Below are 26918 nucleotides of genomic sequence, written 5' to 3'. Positions count from 1 at the left end.
GTATGCTTCTGTTAATACATCCTAGAATTGCATTTGCCTTTTTTGCTGCTGCATCACACTGTTGACTCATTTTCAGTCTGTGATCTATTAGTATACCCAAATCTTTTTCACATGTGCTGTTGCTTAGGCCTATTCCTCCCATTCTGTATATGCTTTTTTCATTTTTATTGCCCAGATGTAGTACTTTGCATTTTTCCCTGTTAAAAACCATTCTGTTAGTTGCTGTCCACTTCTCTAGTTTATTTATATCTTTTTGAATCCTCTCTCTCTCTTCTCTAGTATTAGCTATCCCTCCTAGCTTTGTGTCATCAGCAAATTTAATCAGTTTACCCTCAACTCCTTCATCTAAATCGTTGATAAAGATGTTGAACAATGCAGGGCCCAGGACAGAGCCCTGTGGTACCCCACATGAGACATTCTTCCAACTGGATGTGCAGCCATTTACGACCACTCTTTGGGTCCGATCACTAAGCCAGTTATGAATCCACCTAACAGTTGCCTTGTCCATTCCATATTTAGTCATTTTTTCAGTAAGGATTGTATGAGATACTTTGTCAAATGCTTTGCTGAAGTCAAGATATACTATATCTACAGCATTTCCTTGATCCACCTAATCAGTGATTCCATCATAGAAGGAAATTAAGTTAGTCTGACATGACTTATTAGTTACAAACCCATGCTGACTTTGTTTAATCACTTCATTCTTATCCAGGTACTGACATACATGTTGTTTAATAATTTGTTCAAAGATCTTTCCTGGTATAGAAGTCAGACTCACCGGTCTATAGTTGCTTGGGTCCACCTTCTTCCCCTTTTTGAAGATAGGAACAATATTTGCTCTTCTCCAGTCTTCTGGGACTTCTCCTGTTCTCCAAGAATTTTCAAAGATTATGGAGAGGGGTTCACCCTTCTTTCCTGTGCTCCAGCGCTGTCACCATGTTCTGCTGGAGGCCGGGGGTGGAGTCAGGCGCCGGAGTACGCGCATGCCCATAGCGCTGTCCGGTGCCATATTGCTGAAGACACACTGCAAGTGTCTTCAGTAAAATGATGCCAGATCGCGCTATGCGCATGCGCGATTCCAGCCTCACTCCCGCCCCGGTCTCCGGCCGAAGAGAAGCGCCGCGGCAACGCTCCTCCCGGTCAGATAAGTATGTAAGTATGGCATCGGAGATGGCGGTATGCAGTGTGTACGGTACCGCCATCTCCAGCGCCATACACACTCCTCACCACTGGCTGCCTCATTCTGTCTGGAGCCAGACTGCACAGGCGCGTCGCACTTGCGCAGTCTATAAAGACTTCGGACAGAGTAACGCTTAGCCCATTATAATATAGATTCCATAATAGATGTAATAACTTCATTTATATGAAATGAAGTTATTTTCCCACATAAAACATTTGCCTAGCTTGGCCACCCATCAGTGTTCTATTGTATCAAGGCAAGCAAAAAAAATAGTGTAGCCAGGGGCGGACACTGACAGCTTAGAGCCCCTGTGCAAGAAATGTGTCTGGGTCCCTTTCCTTTTATGGCAACAAAGCTACATATATATCTAACCACACACACATAAATGTGCACACATATATATTACATAGTCTCCTTTATTATGTATATTGCTGTCCCCTATACAGTGCCCTCTCTTGTACAGTAGCATCCATTACATATTGGATTATATAGAGCCCTGTTTTTTATTACATACTGTCCTGTCTTATTAGCTGTATAATGTAATGATGGCTGATGGAGCATGGGAAAGCTTCCTTTCCAATGGAGGAGCTGATGGACTGGTAGTCTGGTCACCGACTGCTCCATCAGCAGTCATTTTATATCTAAAAAGAGAGTGGACTATGTAATAAAAGAGGGTGCTGTGAACAACAAAATTAACAAGAATACACTATGTAAGAGAAAGCACTGTACATAACAGCAGAGGAAGCTATATAATAAGTGACGCAACATATACAGTGCCTACAAGTAGTATTCAACCCCCTGCAGATTTAGCAGGTTTGATAAGATGCAAATAAGTTAGAGCCTTCAAACTTCAAACAAGAGCAGGATTTATTAACAGATGCATAAATCTTAAAAAAACAAAAAATTATGTGGCTCAGTTAAATTTTAATACATTTTAAACATAAAAGTGTGGGTCAATTATTATTCAACCCCTAGGTTTAATATTTTGTGGAATAGCTCTTGTTTGCAATTACAGCTAATAATCGTCTTTTATAAGACCTGATTAGGCCGGCACAGGTCTCTGGAGATATCTTGGCCCACTCCTCCATGCAGATCTTCTCCAAGTTATCTAGGTTCTTTGGGTGTCTCATGTGCACTTTAATCTTGAGCTCCTTCCACAAGTTTTCAATTGGGTTAAGGTCAGGAGACTGACTAGGCCACTGCAACACCTTGATTTTTTCCCTCTCGAACCAGGCCTTGGTTTTCTTGGCTGTGTGCTTTGGGTCGTTGTCTTGTTGGAAGATGAAATGACGACCCATCTTAAGATTCTTGATGGAGGAGCGGAGGTTCTTGGTCAAAATCTCCAGGTAGGCCGTGCTATCCATCTTCCCATGGATGCGGACCAGATGGCCAGGCCCCTTGGCTGAGAAACAGCCCCACAGCATGATGCTGCCACCACCTTGCTTGACTGTAGGGATGGTATTCTTGGGGTCGTATGCAGTGCCATCCAGTCTCCAAACGTCACATGTGTGGTTGGCACCAAAGATCTCGATCTTGGTCTCATCAGACCAGAGAACCTTGAACCAGTCTGTCTCAGAGTCCTCCAAGTGATCATGAGCAAACTGTAGACGAGCCTTGACATGACGCTTTGAAAGTAAAGGTACCTTACGGGCTCGTCTGGAACGGAGACCATTGCGGTGGAGTACGTTACTTATGGTATTGACTAAAACCAATGTCCCCACTGCCATGAGATCTTCCCGGAGCTCCTTCCTTGTTGTCCTTGGGTTAGCCTTGACTCTTCGGACAAGCCTGGCCTCGGCACGGGAGGAAACTTTCAAAGGCTGTCCAGGCCGTGGAAGGCTAACAGTAGTTCCATAAGCCTTCCACTTCCGGATGATGCTCCCAACAGTGGAGACAGGTAGGCCCAACTTCTTGGAAAGGGTTTTGTACCCCTTGCCAGCCTTGTGACCCTCCACGATCTTGTCTCTGATGGCCTTGGAATGCTCCTTTGTCTTTCCCATGTTGACCATGTATGAGTGCTGTTCACAAGTTTGGGGAGGGTCTTAAATAGTCAGAAAAGGCTGGAAAAAGAGATAATTAATCCAAACATGTGAAGCTCATTGTTCTTTGTGCCTGAAATACTTCCTAATACTTTAGGGGAACCAAACAGAATTCTGGTGGTTTGAGGGGTTGAATAATAAATGACCCTCTGAATAAACTTTTCACAATTTAAAAAAAAATTAAACAAAGAAATAACATTATTTTTTGCTGCAGTGCATTTCACACTTCCAGGCTGATCTACAGTCCAAATGTCACAATGCCAAGTTAATTCCGAATGTGTAAACCTGCTAAATCTGCAGGGGGTTGAATACTACTTGTAGGCACTGTATACAGTAACTAGAGAGGATGGCATGTAATAAGGGACGGTGTTATACTTGATAAATGAGGAAACTATGTAACTAAGGAAGGTGTTATACAGAATTAGTGAGTACACTATATACTAAGGAACTGTGTTATACATAATAAATATGTACACTATATGCTAAGGGACTGTGTTAGACATAATGAGTACACTATATACTAAGTGACTGTGTTAATAAGCTAAAATAATAATGTCTTCCTCCATCTCATTATAAGCCCACTTCTCCCATCCCAATCTCCCACACCCCTCATTGTCCTCCTCCCCGCATTCCATTATTGTCCTCTCCCTTACCCCATCATTGCTATCTTCACCACCTCCATCACTGCTTTCTTCCCCACCACCATCATTGCTTTCTCCCCTGCCACACCATCATTGCCCATCCACCACCTCCATCATTTCCTCCTCCCCCACCAACTCCATTATTGCCCTTTCCACCACCACCATCATTGCATTCTACCCCACCACCCCATCATCATTGCTTTTTCCCCCCACCCCATCATTGCACTTTCCACCAGCTCCATCATTGCCTTGTTCCCTACCACCCCATAATTGCCTTCTCCATCACCCCCATCATTGCCCTTTCCACCACCTCCATCATTGCCTTCTCCTCCACCACCCTCATCATGCCCTCCTTCTCCACTACTCCCATCAGTCTTTTCCACTACCACCATCATTCCCTTCTCCCCATTTCCATCATTGCCTTCTCCCCCCTCCCATCATTGCCCATTCCACCACTTCCATCATTTCCTCCTCCACCACCATTCCCATCATTGCCTTCTCCCCATCATCCCCATAATTGCCTTCTCCCCATCACCGCCTTCCCCATCACCCCCATCATTGCCTTCCCCCATCACCCCCATCATTGCCTTCTCCCCATCACCCCATCATTGCCTTCTCATCACCCCATCATTGCCTTCTCCCTGTCACCCCCATCATTGCCTTCTCCCCATCACCCCCATCATTGCCTTTTCTTCCACCTACACACACAGACACACTCAGCACCATTCACCTCTCTGCACATTCCCCCGCAGTGCTACTCTTGCACGCACAACACACACACCACCACTCATCTCTACACACACACAACATACAAAACAACACACAGCACCTCTCACCTGTCTCCACGCTCTCTCGCAGCTGCAGTATCACTGCCTCCATCACCCCCATTATTGCCTTCTCCACATCACCCCATCATTGCCTTCTCCATCACCCCCATTATTGCCTTCTCCACATCACCCCATCATTGCCTTCTCCATCACCCCTATTATTGCCTTTTCCCATCAAACCCATCATTGCCTTCGCCATCACCCCATCATTGCCTTCTCCCCATCACCCCCACCATTGCCTCTCCATCACCTCTATTATTGCCTTTTCCCCATCACCCCATCATTGCCTTCTCCCCATCAAACCCATCATTGCCTTCTCCATCACCCCATCATTGCCTTCTCCCCATCACTGCCTGTGCTGTGTGTGTGTTCTTTTTGTATGTTGTGTGTGTGTGTGTGTAGAGATGAGTGGTGGTGTGTGTGTGCGTGCATGAGTAGAACTGCGGGTGAATGTGCAGAGAGGTGAATGGTGCTGTGTGTGTGTAGGTGGCGGAAAAGGCAATGATGGGGGTGATGGGGAGAAGGCAATGATGGGGGTGATGGGGAGAAGGCAATGATGGGGGTGATGTGGAGAAGGCAATATTAGGGTGATGGAGAAGGCACTGATGGGGATTATGGGGAGAAGGCCCACAGCTTACAGCTTTATCTTGGCTGGCTATCAAAAATATATGGGTCCCACACCTATTTTTAAATTATATAATTATTTTTGATAAGCAGCCAAGCTAAAACAAACAGCTTGGGGCTGATATTCTCAGACTGTTAATGGGTCATGGATAATGGCCCTCACCAGCCTAAAAATAGTAGCACACAGCCACCCCAGAAAATCCTTTAGATTTGCCAATTCTGACACTTTGCCCAGCTCTTCCCACTTGCCTTGCTGCAGTGACAAGTGGGGAAAAAGTTTTGGGGTTGCTGGCAGCAGTTTTATGTTCATTAACATCAAGCCCAGGGGTTATTGATGGAGAGACATCTATCAAACACCCCCATTACTAATCCCATAGTCAAATTTAATAAAAACACAGAGTAATGTCTTTTAATTGAAATAAACACTCAAAGTCCTTTATTTGAAATAAAAATACCCGGACTCTCTTCTACTCATTTATTCAACAGAAAAATAAAGATAAAAAAAGCAAAGTTATACAGTACTCACCATTTAGCCAATAATCCATTAATGTACATGTCCCACAATGATCCGGATGGTTTGGTGAGTGGTCAGATCAGTGATGCAACCTCTCACAATTCTATCCAGGAGACACTGAGCTGAGTGTGAGAATGCTGCTGCGGTGAGAAGGGTGGTGGCATCGTTTTTGGGGGGTCTCCCTCATAATAACCAGTAAAGGCTAAGAAAACAGTTTTTAGCAGATATTAATAGCTGGGGAAGCTTTGAAGCTTTATAGCTTTGGCCCCTTCATTGAATATTAACATCAGTCCACAGCCATCAACTTTCCCTTAAGAGGGACCTAACAGCATTTTTTGAAATTATTTATTATTAATGAATAAATTCATTATTAATAAATAAATGAATAATTAGGGGAGAAAAAATGACATGGGGGTCCCCCTATATTTACTTACCAGCAAAGGCTAAACAGACAGCTGCAGGCTGTTATTAATAGCATTGGAAGGGTCCATGGATATTGGCTTCCTCTCAGACAAAGAACAACAGCCCTCAGCTGCCCCATGAATGGCGCATCCATAAGATTTGCCCATTCTGGTGCTTATCCTTGCTCTACCCATTTGCCCTGATGTGGTAGCAATTGGGGTAATAGTTATGGAGTTACTGTCAGCTGTTTTATAGCCCCTGACATCAAGCACAGGGGTTAATAATGGAGAAGTTTCAATAAGACACCCCCATTCCTAATCCCATAGTCAAATGTATTAAAGGCAGTAAAGTCCTTTAATTGAAATGAACACACAAAGTCCTTTTTTAAGATAAAAACTCCCCAACCATCTTTTACCCATTTATTCAGCAAAAATAAAAAGGAGAAAGCAAAGGTATACTCACCTTTCTGATGATTTTCTATTAAACCTATGTCCCATGACAATCCAGATGGTTTGGTGAGCTGTGACATCAGTGATGCGACAGCTCACCAGGCCAGCCGGGAGATACTGAGCTGAGAGTGAGAATGCGGCTGCAGTGAGACTGGTAGTGACGTTAAAAAAAAAGACTTGGCATCTAGTCTATTTTTGATAACCAGTGCAGGAAAAAACAACAGCTGAGGGCTGCAGCCTCAAAGCTATCAGCTGTAGTTTGGTTGGTTATCCAAAATGCGGGAGATCCCCAGCAGTTCTTTAAAAATTATTGACTCACTGTTGCCTTCACCTTCCACATCTTCTTCAGTTCTCCTTTGAGGCCCTGGTATTTCTCCAGCTTCTCATATTCCTTCTTTCTGATGTTGCTGTCACTTGCCACTGCCACATCTATTATTATTGCTGTCTTCTGATCCTTGTCTACTATGACAATGTCTAGTTGGTTAGCCAACACCTGCTTATCCATCTGGATCTTGAAGTCCCACAGGATTTTAGCCCTTTCAATCTCCCCCACTTTTTCTGGGGTCTCCCACCTGGACTTAGGAGGACTTAGCCCATATGCTGTGCAGATGTTCCTGCATACAATTCCCGCTACTTGGTTGTGGCATTCAGTATATGCTGTTCCTGCTTGCATTTTTCATCCTGACACTATGTGTTGGATGGTTTCTGAGGTTTCTTTTGCATAGTCTGCACCTTGGGTCTTGTCTTGTGTGATATATTCCTGCTTCTATAGATCTGGTACTTAGTGCTTGCTCTTGTGCTGCTATGATTAGTGTCTCTGTGCTATCTCAGAGTCCAGCTTTCTCCATCCTTTGGTAGGATTTCTCCATGTGAGCCATCTCCAATATCTGTCGATGGTACAGCCCATGCAGCAGCTTGTCTTGCCATGGCGCTTCATGTTCCTGTTTTTCCTTCCAGATCTGTTGTTGTTGCTGCCTTAGGCTTTCTCTCAGCATCTCATCTTTTGGTGCCATTCTTCTAATGTATTCCTGGATACTCCTTGTTTCATCCGTGATAATGGCTTGGATGCTTATCAAGCCTCGACAACCCTCCTTTCTTTTGATATACAATCTTTGGGTGCTTGACTTAGAGTGGAAACCTCCATGCTTTGTGAGGAGCTTTCGTGTCTTCACATCTACAGTTTACATCTTTTCTTTTGGCCAGCACACTATGCCAGCAGGGTATCTGATAACTGGCAGGGCATGTGTATTGATGGCGCAGATTTTATTCTTCCCATTGAGCTGGCTATTCAGAACCTGTCTTACCCTTTGAAGGTATTTGGCTGTTGCTGCTTTCCTTGCCTCCTCATCATGGTTACCGTATCCCTGTTGGACACCGAGATACTTGTAGCATGTCTGTACATCTGCTATGTGCCCTGCTGGTAATTCCACTCCATCGGTCTTGACTACCTTGCCTCTCTTTATTACCAACCGACCTCACTTCTCCAGTCCGAAGGACATCCTGATGTATTCACTGTAGATCATTGTCAGGTGGTTCAGTGAATCAATGTCTCATTCCATTTTCGCATACTGCTTGATGTCATCCATGTAGAGGAGGTGGCTGATGGTGCTTCCACTCTTGAACTTGTATCTATAGCCAGACTCTGTAATTTTCTGACTGAGGGGGTTCAAGCCTATGCAGAACAGCAATAGGGACAGTGCATTACCTTGGAATATGCCACATTTGATGGTCACTTGTAGTAATGAGCGAACGTGCTCACCACTACTCGTTACACACCCGAGTATCACTGTGCTTGGTGTACTCGGCGAGCACCGAGCATTTCCGGGATTACTAGGTGGGAACTCAGGTCTCCACCCTGCATTTTTTGCAGTCTTTAGAGACCCAATCACCATGCAGGGATTGTCTGCCAGGCACTGTAACGCCTCAGCCATCTTTGTTGTGGTCTTTCAGTGATTGGCTGGCCACACAGCATCATCAGGGGAATAAGAGACTGGACGCCGCCCTGCTGGGCACATTCAGCTCTGGATTGAGATAGTGTAGGGAGAGCTACGGCCGAGATAGGGTCAGATTTGGGTATTTATTAGTCAGTGTGGGGTCTAACATCCTAAACAACTCAAATCCAGCTAAACCAATAGTCCTTCTAAGGACTAATTCTGGAGTATATAAGCTGCAGTGTTAGGTAGGCAGGAGAGTGTATGTCACTCTATACATATCAGTGCAAGGTCTGCAGGCACTGTATGTGTGTATATATATATATCATTGCATACATCAAGAGGGTCCATAGCTTTTATTGACCGTACATACCTAGACCCAGGTATAATTGGCTAGGAAATTTTTTTTTTGTCAGGTTAATAGAGATTATTTTATTGCAAAGCAATCCAGAGCCCTTTTTTTCTCCATTTGCTTTTTGTCACTGCACAATACAGCCAGATCTAGAACGAAACAGGTCAGCCAGATTCATAAGTCGACGACTTATGGCAAAGTCAGGTTTCGCCGACTGAAACCCGACCACAGCGTGAAGTCAGCCATGCGGTCGGCAAAACGAGCGCCAAAGTCGGATTTCCCAGAATGCTTGCACGTGACTTTTCAGCCACTGAGCAAGGACGTACACTGTGGGCAACGAGATGGCATGTGCAGCATCAGGGGAGGGAGAGAGAGAGAGAGAAAGAGAGATCCGACATGTAGGTGTGTTTACTGTCTTCCACTCCCTGCCGACTTTGCTTCCCCATTGACTTGCATTGGGTTTCGTGTTTCAGTCGGACCTCCGACTTTTCACGATAGTCGGCCGATTTCGTTCGACTCGACTTTTGAGAAAGTCGGGTTTCATGAAACCCGACTCGACCCTAAAATAGGCAAAGTCGCTCATCTTTAGCCAGATCCTTTTCCTAGCACAGCATGAAATCCAGCAATTTTAAAGAGGTCCCAAAAATCACTTTTGAATGTGCAGAGAAGTCTTTCATTTTTACGTGGTAAGTTAGAGTTGAAATTTTTTTGAGTGTCTTAGGCCGGCGTCACACACAACATATAAAAATATGGACCATATTGTACGGCCGTTATACGCATAAATGGTCCCTAAATAGTGATCCGTATGTCATCCGTTGTCAGGGTGTGGCCACGTATTTTTTCTATGTAAGGATCCGTAAGTAATCGATATGTGATCCGTATAGTGTTTTTTCTCGTAACCTTGCAAAATGGACATTTAACGGTTTTGAGGCTTGCACATAATTTAACTTATCATTAGCAACCTTATTTATTGCCTCTACACCAGGTGCCATCCTCCAATCTGGCCATTTTGGTGCTGTGCTTGTGTTGGAGTATTGGTGGTTGTTATAGCAAACATGTCAGACACACTTCAGTTCACCCCAGCTGACTGTGTTCTGTACAACTGGGTTTTGTCCCTCTGCTTTGGCCAGCCATACCCAGTGATTGTGGATCCGAGGAGGAGACGAATGTGGATGCATCTGGATTTGAGACAACTTCTCAATAAAGGCCATTCTCACAGGCTTTATGCAGCTCTGAGGACACATCCCGACAAGTTTTTCCTCTATTGTCAGATGACTGCTTCTACCTTTGATGTTTTGTTGGAGACAGTGCGCCAGGGATCACCTTCCAGGACACCCGGATGCGTAATTGTATCTCTGCAGAGGAGCGCCTTCTCCTTACGTTATGGTATGTATTCCTCAGCTACAGAAGGTATGTAGATGATTTGTTTTTGAAATACTTATCTTACTCAGTGATCCCTTTTTTACTGAGTGACATTCTTAATGTTTCCCAAATCTATACTCTAAGTAAGAATACTTTGATGTGTTATTACAACACATTACATAGCCGTGGTACATGTGTATATGTAGTGTAAGCCTAGCTTCTTACTTACCCACTGTTCTGGTGATCTATATGTAATGTGTGCATCCTTTAGCATGTAGTAATGTATATATTTTCTCCATTTGTTTAATTGTAGGTTCCTCACAACTGGCCTTTCTTATGCCGCACTCCATCTGGAGTTTTTGATTGGGCGATAGACAATATCTGGCATAGTTCGGGCTACATGTTCGAAAATCTGGACCAGACTTAATCAACTGGTCGTGCCAGAACCAAAGATGGGAGACTGATTGAGGGTTGCCAGGGGATTTGAGTCGCACTGCCAATTCCCCAATTGTATTGGAGCCCTGGATGGGAAGCACATCCGTGTGTGTAAGCTGCCGAAGTCAGGGTCCCAATTCTATAATGATAAACAATATTTATCTGCAGTATTGTTGGCTCTGGTTGACAGTAACTACCGGTTTATAATTGTAGACATTGGGGCTTATGGAAGAACTGGAGACTCTCGAGTTTTCAATTCTTCCATTATGGGTCGGCGGCTGCGCAATAACCAGTTGGACCTACCACCTCCACGTGAGCTACCAGGCTCAAATCAAGAAGCGGTGCCTTATGTCCTAGTGGGAGATGAAGCCTTCCAATTGACCAGGCATGTAATGAGGCCATACCCACGCAGAAACCTTGACCACCGATGCAGGATTTTTAATTTGCGCCTTTCACGTGCCCGAACACTGGTGGAGTGCGCCTTCGGCTTCCTTTATGCCAAATGGCGTGTCCTCCAGTCTGCCATTAAGCTGAGTGAAGCCAACATCAATGAGGTCATCAAAGCTTGTGTGGTCCTCCATAACTTCACTAGACTGCATGATTGCTCCTCCTCTGATGTGGCTGAAGGTGTGGTGGACAATGGGGATAGGCCTAGGCCACATGTGCTCCCTTTATGTCGTCCTCTATCAGGAATCAAAGTCCGTGATGTGTTCACCCAGTATTTTGTTTCACCTCAGGGTGCTAGTACCTGGCAAGATCAGGCTGTATCTATGTAGTGATGTTCTTATGTGTGTGTGTATATAAATATTAATTTTCCCTGTCCTATGGTTTGTGTGTTCTGTTAATTTGGCTTAAAGATGTGTTACTTATAAGATTTATTCAAATAATGAAAGAAGAGTCCAAAAGTTGCATTTTCAAATTTTGTATAAATGCAAAAGATAGGGGTGTGTGGCCTGGGCAGCAAACTAGATGGTCGCATGTTGATCCTGCTCCCGGCTCCAAGCTACTAATTTTCCCGAAACAACAGCTGCAGATTGATAAATTTTGAATCCCCCACCCCTCACCAAGTTTGGAAGGCAGCGTAGACCCCCGGGGCCGATAAAGACTTAGAGCGTGTGTGGGGAGGAGGACCCCCATACAGTGATTGGGCTGGAACCAGGGGGACCGCCATCAGGGTTGTTGAAGAAACCACATCAGGGGGATTACAAAGGGAGACATGCGACTGAAGTTGTCAGGGCAACAGGGGGCGGGGCGAGGGTAAAAGGAGCAGGGGACGCGCTGAGGTGGCAGTTGGCAGAGAGCCTGACAGGAGAGAGGAAGCCGTGCGGCAGAGAGAGGACTGTGGCAACTGACGGTGTGGAAAAGAGAGACAGGCAGGAGACTGAAAAAGGGAAGTTTGAGGCTTACCGAAGGTTGACGCGTAAGAGACTCTCCCCGGGAGTTTCCCCCCGCAAAGATTCAGATAAAGTGACGGCCGCTGATTCCCTCCGTGGTGTGACAGGACCGGGATCTCAGGCGACCGCTGCGACGACACAGCAAAACGGTACAGTGGCCAGGACACTGCCCCCCTGTCTTCTCCCACAGCTGCGGCCCCGTCATCACCGACCTCAGGGGACGTCACCTCGCTATAGGCGGCCGCAGAGCCCATCCCGGTTACTGAGGGGACACTGAGCAGAATTTGTTAACGTTTATGTCTTTTTTTTTAAACTGCGTCATGACCTGGCTGGGGAACGAGCGCCTCTAAACGGACGCCTGGGAGATTGACCCCCCCTGAACAGTTTCTTCAGGGCCTGTTGTGCCCCACCGACCCCACTTCTTCAGGGCCTGTTGTGCCCCACCGTGCCAGCTTCTTCAGGGCCCGTTGTGCCCCACCGACCCCATTTCTTCAGGGCCTGTTGTGCCCCACCGTGCCAGCTTCTTCAGGGCCCGTTGTGCCCCACCGACCCCATTTCTTCAGGGCCCGTTGCGCCCCACCGCCCAGTTTCTTCAGGGCCTGTTGTGCCCCATCGTTCCGGTTTCTTCAGGGCCTGTTGTGCCCCATCGTTCCGGTTACTACAGGGCCCGTTGCGCCCCACCATCCAGTTTCTTAAGGGCCTGCTGCGCCCCATCGTTCTGGTCTCTTCGGGGCTGGACAAGCACAAGTCCTTCCGGGAAGTCGTGGATTACAAGGCAGCCACATCTGCAACCCCTGAGTGGTCATGAACTCGAGCGACGCCCGGAAGGCTAAGTGTATTATAGAGAAAATAAGGACCCTTTTTGTTTTTTTAATGTTGTTTTACGAGTCCCTGCGAGGACAAATAAGTGTTTCCCCTTTTGTCTGATTTAAGCAGTTTTAGCCCTTGCGGCTTTAAAACTTATAAAAGTTTATTTCACCCCACATTCAGTCTCGTGTCTCGTCACTGCATCCTGTGAGCCTGCTCGAACCCTACATTTGGCGTAGTCGGCAGGATGCAGTCTCCGAGCGCGGACAGTGGTAGCCCCGAACATGGGGGAGCTGTAAGCTCTGTAAATAATGAGGGTCCCCGTACCAGCATCTCATTGGGGGCCATGTTGAACAACCTGCCTAGATTCTCTGGCTCAAATACTATGCTATGGAGCTGGACAGAGCGGATGAGGGGGCTTTTTCGGATGCACCCAATGACCCCTGACCTGGAAGCTGAAGTGGCACTCATGGCCCTAGACGGGGAGGTGCGGAGGTCAGTGATGTTGAAACCCCCGGGGCACCGCAACAGTTTTGAAAAGGTGTTGCAGATAGTGGAACAGACCCACGGGGATCCCACTAATGTGGGAGAGTTAAGGACCCGACTGTTTAGCCGGATGCAGGCAGAGGGGGAGACGATTACTCAGTATATGAATGTACTCCAAGAGTTGCATACGGCTATTGAAAGAAAAGATGGGGTAGGGGTAGGACCTGTTGACATAACCCTACGTGACCTACTGGTGACTGGACTGCGAGATCCACTGATAAAGCAGGCTTTAAGGGAACGGATCAGAATGAATCCCCAAATCGACTTTTCAGAAGTGGGAAGTCAGGCACGGGTTCAGGAGCAAGAGCAGGGGATGGCGGTCCCCGTGGGGAAGGTCCGAGGTGTGGAGGCCTCCTCGAACACAGTTGAGGAACCTCAATGGGTGGAGGAGATGAAGCGTGAATTGAAAAATATAAAGAGCGAGTTGGCTGAAGTAAAGAGAAGAACCGAACCGGAGACTGGACGACCCAGTGCTAATCCCGGTCCCTGGGGGTCACGCTCTCCGCGAGGTGGTCAATCTCTACCGGCCCGGTGTTATGAATGTGGAGAACCAGGCCACTTCGCCCGAGAGTGTCCGCGGCGTGGGAGATACCCACCCCGGCGGCCATTAAACTAAAGGGCTCCGGGCTGGGGGGACGCCGCTCGGAGCCGAAAACCACAACTAGGGGTGGTGGAAGTCCCGAAGATTTGGTAGCAAAGTGTCCTGAAGTTTGGGCAGAAGTAGAGGGCCGGGCCGTCCGGTGTCTGGTGGACACGGGGTCACAAGTAACCACTATGCCCGCAGCGTACTTTCAACAAAACTTTCCGGAGGCAGCAAGGCCTCAGTGGGGGCCCATGATTAGACTAGTAGCCGCCAACCAACTGCCGGTTCCGGTTGCCGGGGTAGTGTGGGTGCAGGTGACGTTGTGCGGTAAACCCCTCGGCCGCAGAGGGGTGGTGCTGACTCAAGGAGAAGCTGATCAACGACACCCCGTCACCCTAGGCATGAATATTTTAAAAGAGTTTGGTAACCTGTTGCTTAATGATCCCACACAAAGGACACTGAAGCAATGGGGTTCTCGCACAGCTCAGGGACAGGTATTCCAGCAGCTGGTGCGAGGTGCGCGGGTGCATCGGGACTGCCAGGAGGGTGAGGCTCTGGGCAAGGTCATCGCGACAGCGGCACCCCTGCTTGTGCTGCCTCCTGGACAGACAGTGGTGGCCCTGCCAATTCGGGCCCCGATACCTTTGGAAGGTGTAGAGGTGCAGGTGGAGCCGTGTCACTCAGAGCACTTACCTCCTGGCATACTGGTGGCCCGTTCCCTCGCTACGGTGCGAAAAGGAACCGCCCTGGTCCGCTGCGTTAACCTTGAAGACCGAGATATCATTCTGAAAGCACGGACTGTACTGGCCAAACTAGTAAAGCCTCTAGAAGAAGTGCTGCCTGCTGCTGCGGTTCAATTACGAGTACACCCCGAGGATCCTGGGGAGGTAACAATACGAACCCTACAGGCCCACGAAGTCTCGACACAAGAGAAGGGCCGAAATATTTTGGAGCAGATGCGGGCCGAGCTTTCTGGACTAACTGCGGCCCAACATTCACAAGTAAAAGCAATGCTGGGACAGTACCATGAAGTATTTGCTAGTCATGAGGACGACTTTGGGTGTACCACCGCCATCACTCATGAGATCCCCACAGCAGGAGCGGCCCCTATCCGAGAACGATATCGACAGATCCCGCCACAACTCTATCAGGAGGTGAAAACTTTGCTGGCTCAGATGCTACAAAAAGGGGTGATACGGGAAAGTCAAAGCCCTTGGGCGGCCCCCATCGTGTTGGTCCGGAAGAAAGATGGTACACTACGATTCTGTGTGGATTATCGTAAATTGAATGCTTGCACTATTAAAGACTCATACCCACTGCCCCGCATAGAAGAATCTCTGTCTGCATTGGGTAAAGCAACATATTTTTCGACCCTGGACTTGGCCAGTGGGTACTGGCAGGTGCCTATGTCGGAAGAGGACAGAGCTAAGACGGCGTTCATAGTGCCCATGGGACTGTTTGAGTTTAATCGAATGCCATTCGGGCTGGCCAACGCCCCCGGGACATTTCAGCGATTGATGGAGCGATGTCTAGGGGATCTCAATTTTGAGGCCACGTTGATCTACCTGGACGACATCATCGTCTATGCCGCCTCCTTCGAGGACCACCTGAAGCGGTTGGGACAGGTACTCAGCCGGCTGCAAAAGTACGGGTTGAAGGTGAAGCCTCAGAAATGTCACCTATTTCGCTCTCAGATTGAGTATCTGGGTCATGTCGTTTCAGCAGAAGGTGTGAGGCCATCCCGGGAGAAGATTGCTGCTATCCAGGAATGGCCTACCCCCGAGACGGTGAAAGACGTGCGGGCTTTTCTGGGGTTAGCTGGATATTACCGTCGTTTCGTAAAGAATTTTGCATGTCGAGCTCGAGCCCTACATGACCTGCTGAAGGGGGCTCCCGCTGGGGCCAATGGGCGAAAAATCCAGTGGCAACACCCTCAGGAAGAGGCCTTCCGAGATCTCAAGGCTGCACTCTCGGATGCCCCAGTGTTGGCTTATGCGGATTTTTCTCAGCCGTTCATCCTGCACACTGACGGGAGTCTTCACGGGCTAGGAGCTGTGTTGTCACAAGTTCAGGATGGCCGGGAAAGGGTGATCGCATATGGAAGCCGTTCACTCCATGACTCCGAGCGTAACCCTGACAATTACAGCTCTTTTAAGCTCGAGCTCCTCGCAGTGGTGTGGGCTATGACGGAGAGATTCGCAGAGTACCTAGCGGGCTCCGAGGTGGTAGTGCGAACTGACAATAACCCACTGGCTCATTTGGAAAACGCCAAGTTGGGGGCTTTGGAGCAGCGATGGGTGGCCCGAATGGCGAAGTACAATTACAAGATTATTTACAAAAGAGGGGCCGAGAATGTTCATGCAGATGCTCTCTCTAGGATTCGACATACAACTCCTGGACAGAATCGAGACGAAGAATTAGAAGGAGAGGAAATACCGTTCGCTCTTGCCGCTGCCGTGCTCACCAATGTTGATGCAAAAGTATCTTCCCCAGAGGCCCACAGGGGCATCCTGGAACAATCTCGTAATAAGTGGATACAACAGCAACAAGAAGATGAAGAAGTTGGACTTCTCCGGACATGGGTCGCCACTGGTCAATTACCCACTGATATTCAACGACAAGCTTTGACCCAAGACCTGTCGCTGATGCTGCGACAATGGGAGAGACTGATTATCCGAAGGGGATTACTGTACCGTAAGATCACTTCGCAAACAACCTCAACGACTGTTTGGCAGGTGGTTACGCCCGGAGCTCAACTACACGAACTGGCTCGAGAGGCTCATGAAAAAGGGGCCCACTTTGGAGTCAAAAAGACTTTACAATGGTTACAACAGAAAGTTTATCACCCACGCTTGTCGGCTGTTGTGGACGAAGTTTGTCGTACTTGCCGCTTATGTGAATTGGCCAAACCGCCTGCTCAGAGGGCCGCAACACAAACGATTGTGACTTCAGAACCCTTGGAGCTCTTGACGGTGGATTATCTGCACATTGGTCCCGCATTCCAGGGATACGAACACTGCCTCGTCATGGTGGATCATTTCACTAAATTCGCTGTGGTCACCCCTACTCGAGACCAGACCGCGGAGTCAGCCGCCTCCGCAATTTGCAGAAATTTTATACAAGTGTACGGCTGTCCTCAACGCATACATTCCGACCAGGGAGCATGTTTTTTGGGGAAAGTTATGGAGGAACTACATCATCTTTATGGGATTGATAAATCCCGGACCACACCATATCACCCGCAAGGGAATGGGGCTTGTGAGCGATTTAATCGAACATTGATTCAAATGCTACGCACTCTGGAGAGTGACAAGAAAGCTCGTTGGCCTGAATATGTTTCTGAATTAGTGTGGGTTTATAATAATCGGGTACATCGAGTAACGGGCTATACTCCTTATTTCCTGCTGTTCGGACGAGAGGGTAAAGGGATCACGGAGGTAGAGTTGGACCCCGAAGAGCCTCGGCCCTGGACCGGAGTGTCGTCTTGGGTCCGAAATCATCGCCACAGGTTGCAAACTCTTCACCGAATTGTACATACCAAACTTCAAGACTGGGAACACCCCGGGAAGAATACAACCTCCCCTCCCCATCTCCAAAGCGGGGACCGTGTGCTTGTACTAGATCAACGCCCCCAGAATAAACTGGAGTCACGTTGGGAAGAGAGTCCTTATCGGGTACTACGCCGTATCCATTCAGAAGGACCTGTGTACGAAATACAGCCCGAGCAGGATGAAACACTGCCTACTCGCATTGTGCATCGTAATATGTTACGCCTGTGTATTTCTTCCGACCCGAAGCAACTGGAACCCGTCCCGAAGACATCCGAACCGGAGTCCATATGCTGGGACTCAGACGACGAGGATTTCCCTCCAGTTCCCAAGGGCCCTCCACCCAATAATGAGCCAGTTGACACAATTAACCCACCGGCATCTTGCAGCTCACCGACGTCCACCACCCCAGAAGATTCCACCCCAGTCGAACTTAGACGCTCTGAGCGGTCAACAGCCGGCAAACCCCCCGAACGGTATGAACAAGACCAGTTCGTATGGCAACAAATATTGACACCTTTACAGACCAATCTCAATAGACTAACACCCTCGCCCGAGGACTGGCGAGCTTACAGGGTGGGGGAATGTGGGGAGGAGGACCCCCATACAGTGATTGGGCTGGAACCAGGGGGACCGCCATCAGGGTTGTTGAAGAAACCACATCAGGGGGATTACAAAGGGAGACATGCGACTGAAGTTGTCAGGGCAACAGGGGGCGGGGCGAGGGTAAAAGGAGCAGGGGACGCGCTGAGGTGGCAGTTGGCAGAGAGCCTGACAGGAGAGAGGAAGCCGTGCGGCAGAGAGAGGACTGTGGCAACTGACGGTGTGGAAAAGAGAGACAGGCAGGAGACTGAAAAAGGGAAGTTTGAGACTTACCGAAGGTTGACGCGTAAGAGACTCTCCCCGGGAGTTTCCCCCCGCAAAGATTCAGATAAAGTGACGGCCGCTGATTCCCTCCGTGGTGTGACAGGACCGGGATCTCAGGCGACCGCTGCGACGACACAGCAATCCGGTACAGTGGCCAGGACACTGCCCCCCTGTCTTCTCCCACAGCTGCGGCCCCGTCATCACCGACCTCAGGGGACGTCACCTCGCTATAGGCGGCCGCAGAGCCCGTCCCGGTTACTGAGGGGACACTGAGCAGAATTTGTTAACGTTTATGTCTTTTTTTTTAAACTGCGTCATGACCTGGCTGGGGAACGAGCGCCTCTAAACGGACGCCTGGGAGATTGACCCCCCCTGAACAGTTTCTTCAGGGCCTGTTGTGCCCCACCGACCCCACTTCTTCAGGGCCTGTTGTGCCCCACCGTGCCAGCTTCTTCAGGGCCCGTTGTGCCCCACCGACCCCATTTCTTCAGGGCCTGTTGTGCCCCACCGTGCGCCAGCTTCTTCAGGGCCCGTTGTGCCCCACCGACCCCATTTCTTCAGGGCCCGTTGCGCCCCACCGCCCAGTTTCTTCAGGGCCTGTTGTGCCCCATCGTTCCGGTTTCTTCAGGGCCTGTTGTGCCCCATCGTTCCGGTTACTACAGGGCCCGTTGCGCCCCACCGTCCAGTTTCTTAAGGGCCTGCTGCGCCCCATCGTTCTGGTCTCTTCGGGGCTGGACAAGCACAAGTCCTTCCGGGAAGTCGTGGATTACAAGGCAGCCACATCTGCAACCCCTGAGTGGTCGTGAACTCGAGCGACGCCCGGAAGGCTAAGTGTATTATAGAGAAAATAAGGACCCTTTTTGTTTTTTTAATGTTGTTTTACGAGTCCCTGCGAGGACAAATAAGTGTTTCCCCTTTTGTCTGATTTAAGCAGTTTTAGCCCTTGCGGCTTTAAAACTTATAAAAGTTTATTTCACCCCACATTCAGTCTCGTGTCTCGTCACTGCATCCTGTGAGCCTGCTCGAACCCTACACGTGTAGGAGGGCCGGGTCTGTGAGGAGTGCTCTCCGAATCTCCCTGTGGCTGCTTGCTGATTCCAGCCTGGGTGGAGAGATTTGCTGCGGTGAGTGTCCACCCCGGTGCCTGCTGGTCGCAGCATTTGTGACCGGTGACCTGTAGCAGAGGATCGGGGAGACAGTGGATAGGATGAAGGCACGGAAAAGGTGAGAGATCAGGTGGGGAGCCCAGGCTGAGAGAATGTCTGTAGTGGCTGCACAGAACTCGGCTCCAGATCCATCTGCAGATGGCAGCTGAGCAGGAGGAATGGGCTGTGTGAAGGTCTGGTCACTGGATCCTTTACTGTCCCCGGGGAACAGATAAGAATGGACTGAAGCCCCCTCCCCCTGGCTTACTACACATGGTGAATGCCATCTTTTGTTATCTCCTTCTCCCTCACTCACAAAGTGCGGCAACACTTATAGTGCCCTCCCCCTCAAAGCTTCTGACATTGGTGAATGCTCTAAGCCTTGGACTAAGATAGCAGAGAGTGGAGAAGTTCAGGAGTCTGAGAACTGACTCCCCTCCACACTGTTAACTCCCATAATTCAATTTAGCCTGCATTGACGAGGGTTTTTTTTTTTTTGTCAGGAAGGAAAGGAACTGTGCTAAGAAAGCGAAACTAAACACAATTACCTCCACAGCCTCATCTAGTGGCCATACAGTGAATTCTTTTTCTTTTAACTATTTTCATTTATTTATTTATTTTTTACTTTCTTTCCTCTAAATTCATTATCAAATGTTCTTCTGCAAGATGCTCAATTAATCTCACTCTTTCATGTCCAAGTTGTGATGATAGCCTAACACGCTAAAAGTAGCACCACCATGGTTAAGACACAAAAAGAGCGTGAAAAACAAACAATCAAGTCCACTGCCGATGAATGTAAGCACAGTGCACGAGGAGGTCTAGAAAAATACCTAAGGAAAAGTTCAGACACCGCTCATACCCCTTCAAAACATGCTCCTAAACAATCAGACTCAATCAACAATATGGAAGAGTCTGAATACAGTGGTGAAGGTTCAGATCGCGACTCCACTCTTGAGGATACTGCACCGATCTCTAGGGCCTTCATGAAAAAACTAATGGCCCAAAACATGAAATCAATTCTCGATGAGATCTATGGAATGCGCTCGGATCTGTGACACCTGGGACAAAGGGTAGAAATGCTCAAATCCGCTAAAACCAATGAGGTAGAAGCTATAACCTGCCTACATGAACAGGTCCTACAACAACAACAGCACATAAATGCAGCCTTATTTGCTGTAGAGGACCAGGAAAATAGAACATTCGCCTGAGAGGTATTCCAGAATCCTACGCACGAGAGTCCCTTGGAAAAAGTCTCCAAAAAGATCTTCGCTAAGCTTCTCGGCCAGGAAAGAGCGATCTCTATCACTATTGAACAGGTGCACCGTGCATTGAGACCAAAGCCGAAACCTGTTGAACCCCCCAGAGATGTTATTTGCGGTCTTCTCAGCTACGTTGACACAGCTGCTATTCTAGCGAACGCTAGAGAACAAGATTCAATCCTATGTGACAACTTTCAAATTCAACTCTTTCAGGACATAGCCTCTTCAACGCTCACCAAGAGACAGATCCTCAAGCCTCTCCTGTCAGAACTAAAAGCGAAAGGTTTGTCCTACAAATGGCTATATCCTTTTGGTCTTGCCATCAACGTTGGAGGCCGACAAGTCTCAGTGCGTACTCCGGACAATCTAAAAAATGCTTGGGAAACTTTGGGGGTCTCTCCAATAGATGTTCCCTCCTGGATACCGATTGACACGAATTGGAGTCTACCCCAGTTAACAAAGCCTCAGGATTGGTCTCTAAAAAAGAAGCATGCTTCACCAAAGCACAAAAAAGTGGTCCCTAAGAAACACCCGGTGTGATCTCTATCTCATTACTGTTTCTGTATCTTGGAGACTTTGAGGAGAATGAGTTCTATGGATTTTTTAAAGAATGGAGCCTATCTTCTGTGACCCCTCTTTAGCATTATCTCGGTCATGGACCGGACTTGATGAATCTCCGCAAATGTGGATAATTATTCTTCAGTGGACTTTTGGTTGCATCTTTAAAAAAAAAAAAAAAAATATATATATATATACTGTATATATATATATACGCTACAAGATCACAACTTGGACTTCCTCGCCTATGTTTTGGTTATGTGAAGCCCCCCCTGTGATAGATGAGTGATTGTCTGTAAATAGTTTATTGTTCACTTATTTTTGTTCTTTCTTCAGGTGCTTGGATGGGACGGGGGGCTCCGGGACACACGATGATTATGGCTAGTTGGGTGAGTTCAGGCTCGATCACTGTGGTGTCCATTAATGTTAAGGGGATCAATTCCCCCGCTAAACATGGCCAAATTCTTACGCTCCTAAAAAACAGAAAACACAGAGAGCTTTCATTCAAGAAACCCACTTTAAACAGGGTAAAGTTCCTAACATGGCCTTCTCTTCTTTCCCTACCTGGTACAACAGCTGTAATTCATCCTCCTCTAATGGTGTTAGTGTGGCACTTAAAAAAGGTACTCCATTTACATACAAAGACAGTTTATGCGATCAAGAGGGTAGATTTATTTTTGAAAAAGGGCACCTGGCCAATTCGATGGTAACCTTTTCTAATCTGTACGCTCCCAACTCTCATCAGGTACAATGGATTATCAAAACACTTGATACACTACATCTATTTAAAGATTGTGGGTGGTGATTTCAACCTGACACTATAACCAGATTTAGATGCCTCCAGTGGCTCTTCTTCCATTTCTTTGAGATTGAGAAAAAAACTCATGTCAAAATTGAACTCTCTCCACTTTATAGACCAATGGCGTACGTTTCATCCTACCACAAAAGATTTCACATTTTACTCCCCCTCCCATGACTCATATCATCGAATTGACCTCCTTCTAGTTCAGGCACAAGCACTACAGCTAGTTAAGTCCTCACGTATAGGTTTGTTCACCATATCAGACCATGCCCCTGTTTATATGGATATTGTTATTACCACCCTGCCCCGAGCTGCAATAACCTGGCGATTGAACGAATCACTATTAGAGAACCCTAGGAATGTGGAGATATTAAAAAAAGTCATTACCAGGTTTTTTTGAAAATATCAAAGAGGGCCAACCCACACCTATGGTTTGGGAGACACATAAGGCTGTACTCAGGGGAGAACTTATCTCAATTAGCTCTTACACTAAAAAATAGAGAGATAAGGAAATTATGTCTCTCTTGCACCAGATTAGTGCAGCAGAGAGAATTCACAAGAAATCTGATTCACAGAATTCTTGCCAGGACCTCACCTCCCTCCGCAACAAACTCAAAGATTTACTCAACATGCATTGTAGACACCGTTTCTACTTACATGGAAACAAAAGTAGTAAATTAACAACACAAATCCTTAAAAACAAAAGGAAAAAAGTTTACAAGAAGCATACACACTAATGCAAGCAAAAAAGTAAACAGTTCTGACGAGATTGCTGAGGCCTTCAGGCAATACTATGAAGCACTTTATAACCTAGAACAGCATAGTTCTATGAGTGACTGCTCTTCTGCTGCTACAAAAATACAAAATTTTTTGGGCCCTCTCTCTCTCCCAAAAATCCATCCTAAAGATTGAGAAGCCCTACTCTCCAAAATCTCACTCAAGGAAGTCAAGGAAACTCTGCAAACTATCCCAAATGGTAAATGCCCGGGCCCAGATGGTTTACCGGTTATCTATTATAAAAAATTCTCAGATATCCTCCTACCACATTTAGTTAATCTTTTCAACTCTTTTCTTGAAGGGAAGCTCCCACCTCGGCAGACATTGGAAGCTTATATTGCCATTATCCCAAAAGAGGGGAAAGACAAGAGCCTTTGCGGTAATTACCGACCTATCTTGTTACTCAATACCGATATAAAATTGTGGGCAAAAATATTAGCTTCTAGAGTCAATTGTATTCTAGACAAGCTAGTTCACCCTGTCCAAGTTGGTTTTGTTAGGGGGGGAGAGGGTAAAGATCATTCCACAAGAATCCTCCATGCTATAGCTTATGCTAGACGCTATAGCTTATGCTAGACGCTTAGGGTCCCGTCACATTTAACGATGCACCAGCGATCCCGACCACGATACGACCCGGTAAGGATCGCTGTTGCATCGTTAAATGGTCGCTAGTGAGCTGCCAAACAGGCAGATCTCACCAGCGATGTAGCAGCGGTCGGCGGTCGTTACTTACCTGTCAGACGCGGCGATGAAGATGTCCTCCTACCCGCGTCCACGCGTCGCTTGTCGGAGCCAGCAGGAAACCCAGCAGGAAGCAGCCGATGAGAAACGGTCCTGGACGTTCTCGCACAATCAGCGATAGCCAGCGGGAGAGCTGGTCGGAGGTATCACACATAGCGATATCGCTAGCAATATCACTGCTGCGTCACAAAATCGGTGACACTTTAGCGATATCATTAGCGATATCGCTATGTGTGAACCCCCTTTAGGGATTCCCATCTCCATTCTGTCAACTGATGCCGAGAAGGCTTTTGACAGAATTAGCTGGAACTACATGTTGAGTACCTTGCAGAAATTTGCTTTTCCTCCCCCCTTCATAGATGCTATTATGACTCTTTACGCGGCTCCAACTGCTAAGGTCATGGTGAACGGGATATTGTTGGATCCCCTGGAGATAAAAAATGGAACTAGACAGGGCTGTCCTCATCACCTACCTTTTTCGTCTTAGTAATGGAAACCTTGATCAAGAAAATTAGACAAGAGGTAGATATAAAAGGTCTTCAAGTAGGACACCTGGAAATCAAGACAGCTGCCTTTGCCGACGACCTTCTAATTCTGACTTCAAACCCCAAAACAACTTTCCCCAAACTCTTGTCTATGCTTGAAGATTTTGGGATTGTATCTAACTTTAAAATACATATGGGCAAGTCGGAAGCTATGAATTTCTCGGCTTCTGACACAGAAGTCTTATCACTTAAATGTGAGACCCCCTTTAAGTGGCCGCAAGATAAACTTAAATATCTAGGGATCTTTTAAACCACAGACCCCTCTTCCCTATATAAACACAACTTCTTAGGGCCCCGTCACACATAGTTACTCACCAGCGATCGCAACAACGATATCAACTTGTCAGGATCACTGGTGAGTTGATACATGATCGCTGGTGAGCTGTCAAACAGACAGCTTCACCAGTGATCAGCACCAGCGACGCCGAGCGCGCGGCATCGCTGTGTACTTTACTTGCCAGCACGTTGATGCAGGGAGCTGGTAACTAAGGTACACATCGGGTTTCTAAGGGGCGTGCGTCGCTTAGAAACCCAATGTGTACCTTGGATACCAGCTCTCAGTATCAGTGCACTGGTAACTAAGGTAGACATCGGGTTTCTAAGCACCGCCCGGTGCTTAGAAACCCTGCGTTTACCTTAGTTACCAGCGCGCTGATCGCTGGTCTCCCGCCTGTCACACGCAGCGATGCATGCTGGCCAGCGGGAGACCAGCGATCAAAAAAATGTCCTGGTTATTCCAGGACGATCATCAATAACCGGCAGGGGGGCTGGTCGCTGGTCAGTGTCACACACAGCGATCTCGCTGGTGAGATCGCTGTTGCGTCACAAAACTTGTGACTCAGCAGCGATCTCGCTAGTGAGATCGCTATGTGTGACGGGGGCTTTACCTCTTTTGGAGAAAATAAAAATTTTACTCAATAAATATAACCTCCCGCACTTATCTTGTTTAGGTAGAATAAACGTGATAAAGTCTTATATATTCCCCACAATTTTCTACGTTATGAACATGGTCCCTATTCCTCTCCCCATCTCGTTCTTTCTTACTGCAAATCAACTAATCACAAACCTTGTATGGATGAACAGAAGGGGAAGAATTCCATTAAAAATGTTACTACTGCCAAAGGGAGTCAGAGGTCTGGGACTCCTGACCTCAAAATGTATTACAACGCCATACACCTTGCTCGTTGGATAAAACTGATCAAAAGCCGTTCAGAAAATTCAAGTTCTAACCTAGAATACATCTTATTAGGGAAAAAAGCAGAAATCTATTTATGGTCGTCCACAGCTCCCCCTCCTCAAACGTTGGATATAATTACTTTAAATACATTAGCCATCAGGCGCTCCCTTATCCCGAACTTATGATGCTTATGGTCTCTGGGATGCTTTGCCCAACCTCTCAATCTCTCTGCTCCTCGACAGTCAAGTGCCCTGTATTGACTCATGGCCAAGTGAGGCTAAAAAACACCCCTCTGATTTAATTCAAAAACATCATGTCAGTCATATTATGAAGAAAATCTGGGCTGAATTAAAATCAAACTCGGAATGGCTCTGGTTGGAGTTCCTGGTTGGGCTTAAGTCATCAATTCCCAAACTTATCTCAAAAATGTATACAAATTTAATTAGGTCCCCCACCCTTTTCAAACGGTTCTATTTATCTTCCTGGGAAAAGGAACTAAAGCTTTCATTTTCCCCTAAAGAAATTAAGCAAATATTGAGTAATTCTCATGGATTCTCAAGGTGTATCCTGCTGCAGGAAAATGCTTTTAAAATTATTTCACGCTGGTATAGAACACCGGAGAGACTTTTTCACCTGGGTCTGTCTGACTCCCTACTTTGTTGAAGATGTTCAAAATCAGTAGGATCCCTATTTCATATCTTTTGGCAGTGCCCAATCATCTCAAATTATTGGGCAGATTAAAACAATTATCTTCGTCGCTTACATTTAATAAAAATTGACTTAACTCCTCAAGAAATTTTGCTCTCACTCCCCTCGAAAACATATCTTCCCAAAAAGCATGATTTACTTCCCCTCCTGTTGGCTGTAGCCAAGTACTTGATCTCAAAGCATTGGAGACAGAGGTCCCCACCTACAGTACACTTATTGAATGGGTAACTAAAGTGCAAGACGTACACCGCCTAGAGGAATTGACCAGTTGGGAAAGTCGTACACACGAAAAATTTATAAAAATTTGGCTTCCATGGGTAAATAACTCTCATCCCCTCCCTTAAATCCATTATATAACAACTCAAAAAAAAACACAAAAAAAAACATGCTTCCCAGATGGTCATTACAATAATTATTGCCTGTTCTCTCTTGTTCTTGGCGCCACAGTGGTAGAGCCCACCACCTTATTTAGAAGTTCAAGTCTATTTATATTTCTGACTTTTCATAATAAATCAAATATTTTGTTTTTATGATGTATTTGGTGTCCCTTGGGGTCCAACCGTCTCATTGTCCAGGCTGTTCTGGATTCAGTTTTATCCTTTGGACCCAGACTACTGGATCCTAGGGAAAATTTTTGCTTGTACCTGAAAATATTTATGTTTATATTAAATTGTTTAGTTACTTATAACCCAGGATTCTCTTAAC

This window comes from Dendrobates tinctorius, unplaced genomic scaffold (assembly GCF_039654945.1).
Source record: "Dendrobates tinctorius isolate UK_male_01 unplaced genomic scaffold, ASM3965494v1 ptg000001l, whole genome shotgun sequence".
Lineage (NCBI taxonomy): Eukaryota > Metazoa > Chordata > Amphibia > Anura > Dendrobatidae > Dendrobates > Dendrobates tinctorius.
The sequence above is the reverse complement of the archived record's forward strand: the minus strand, read 5'-3'. Positions refer to the sequence as shown.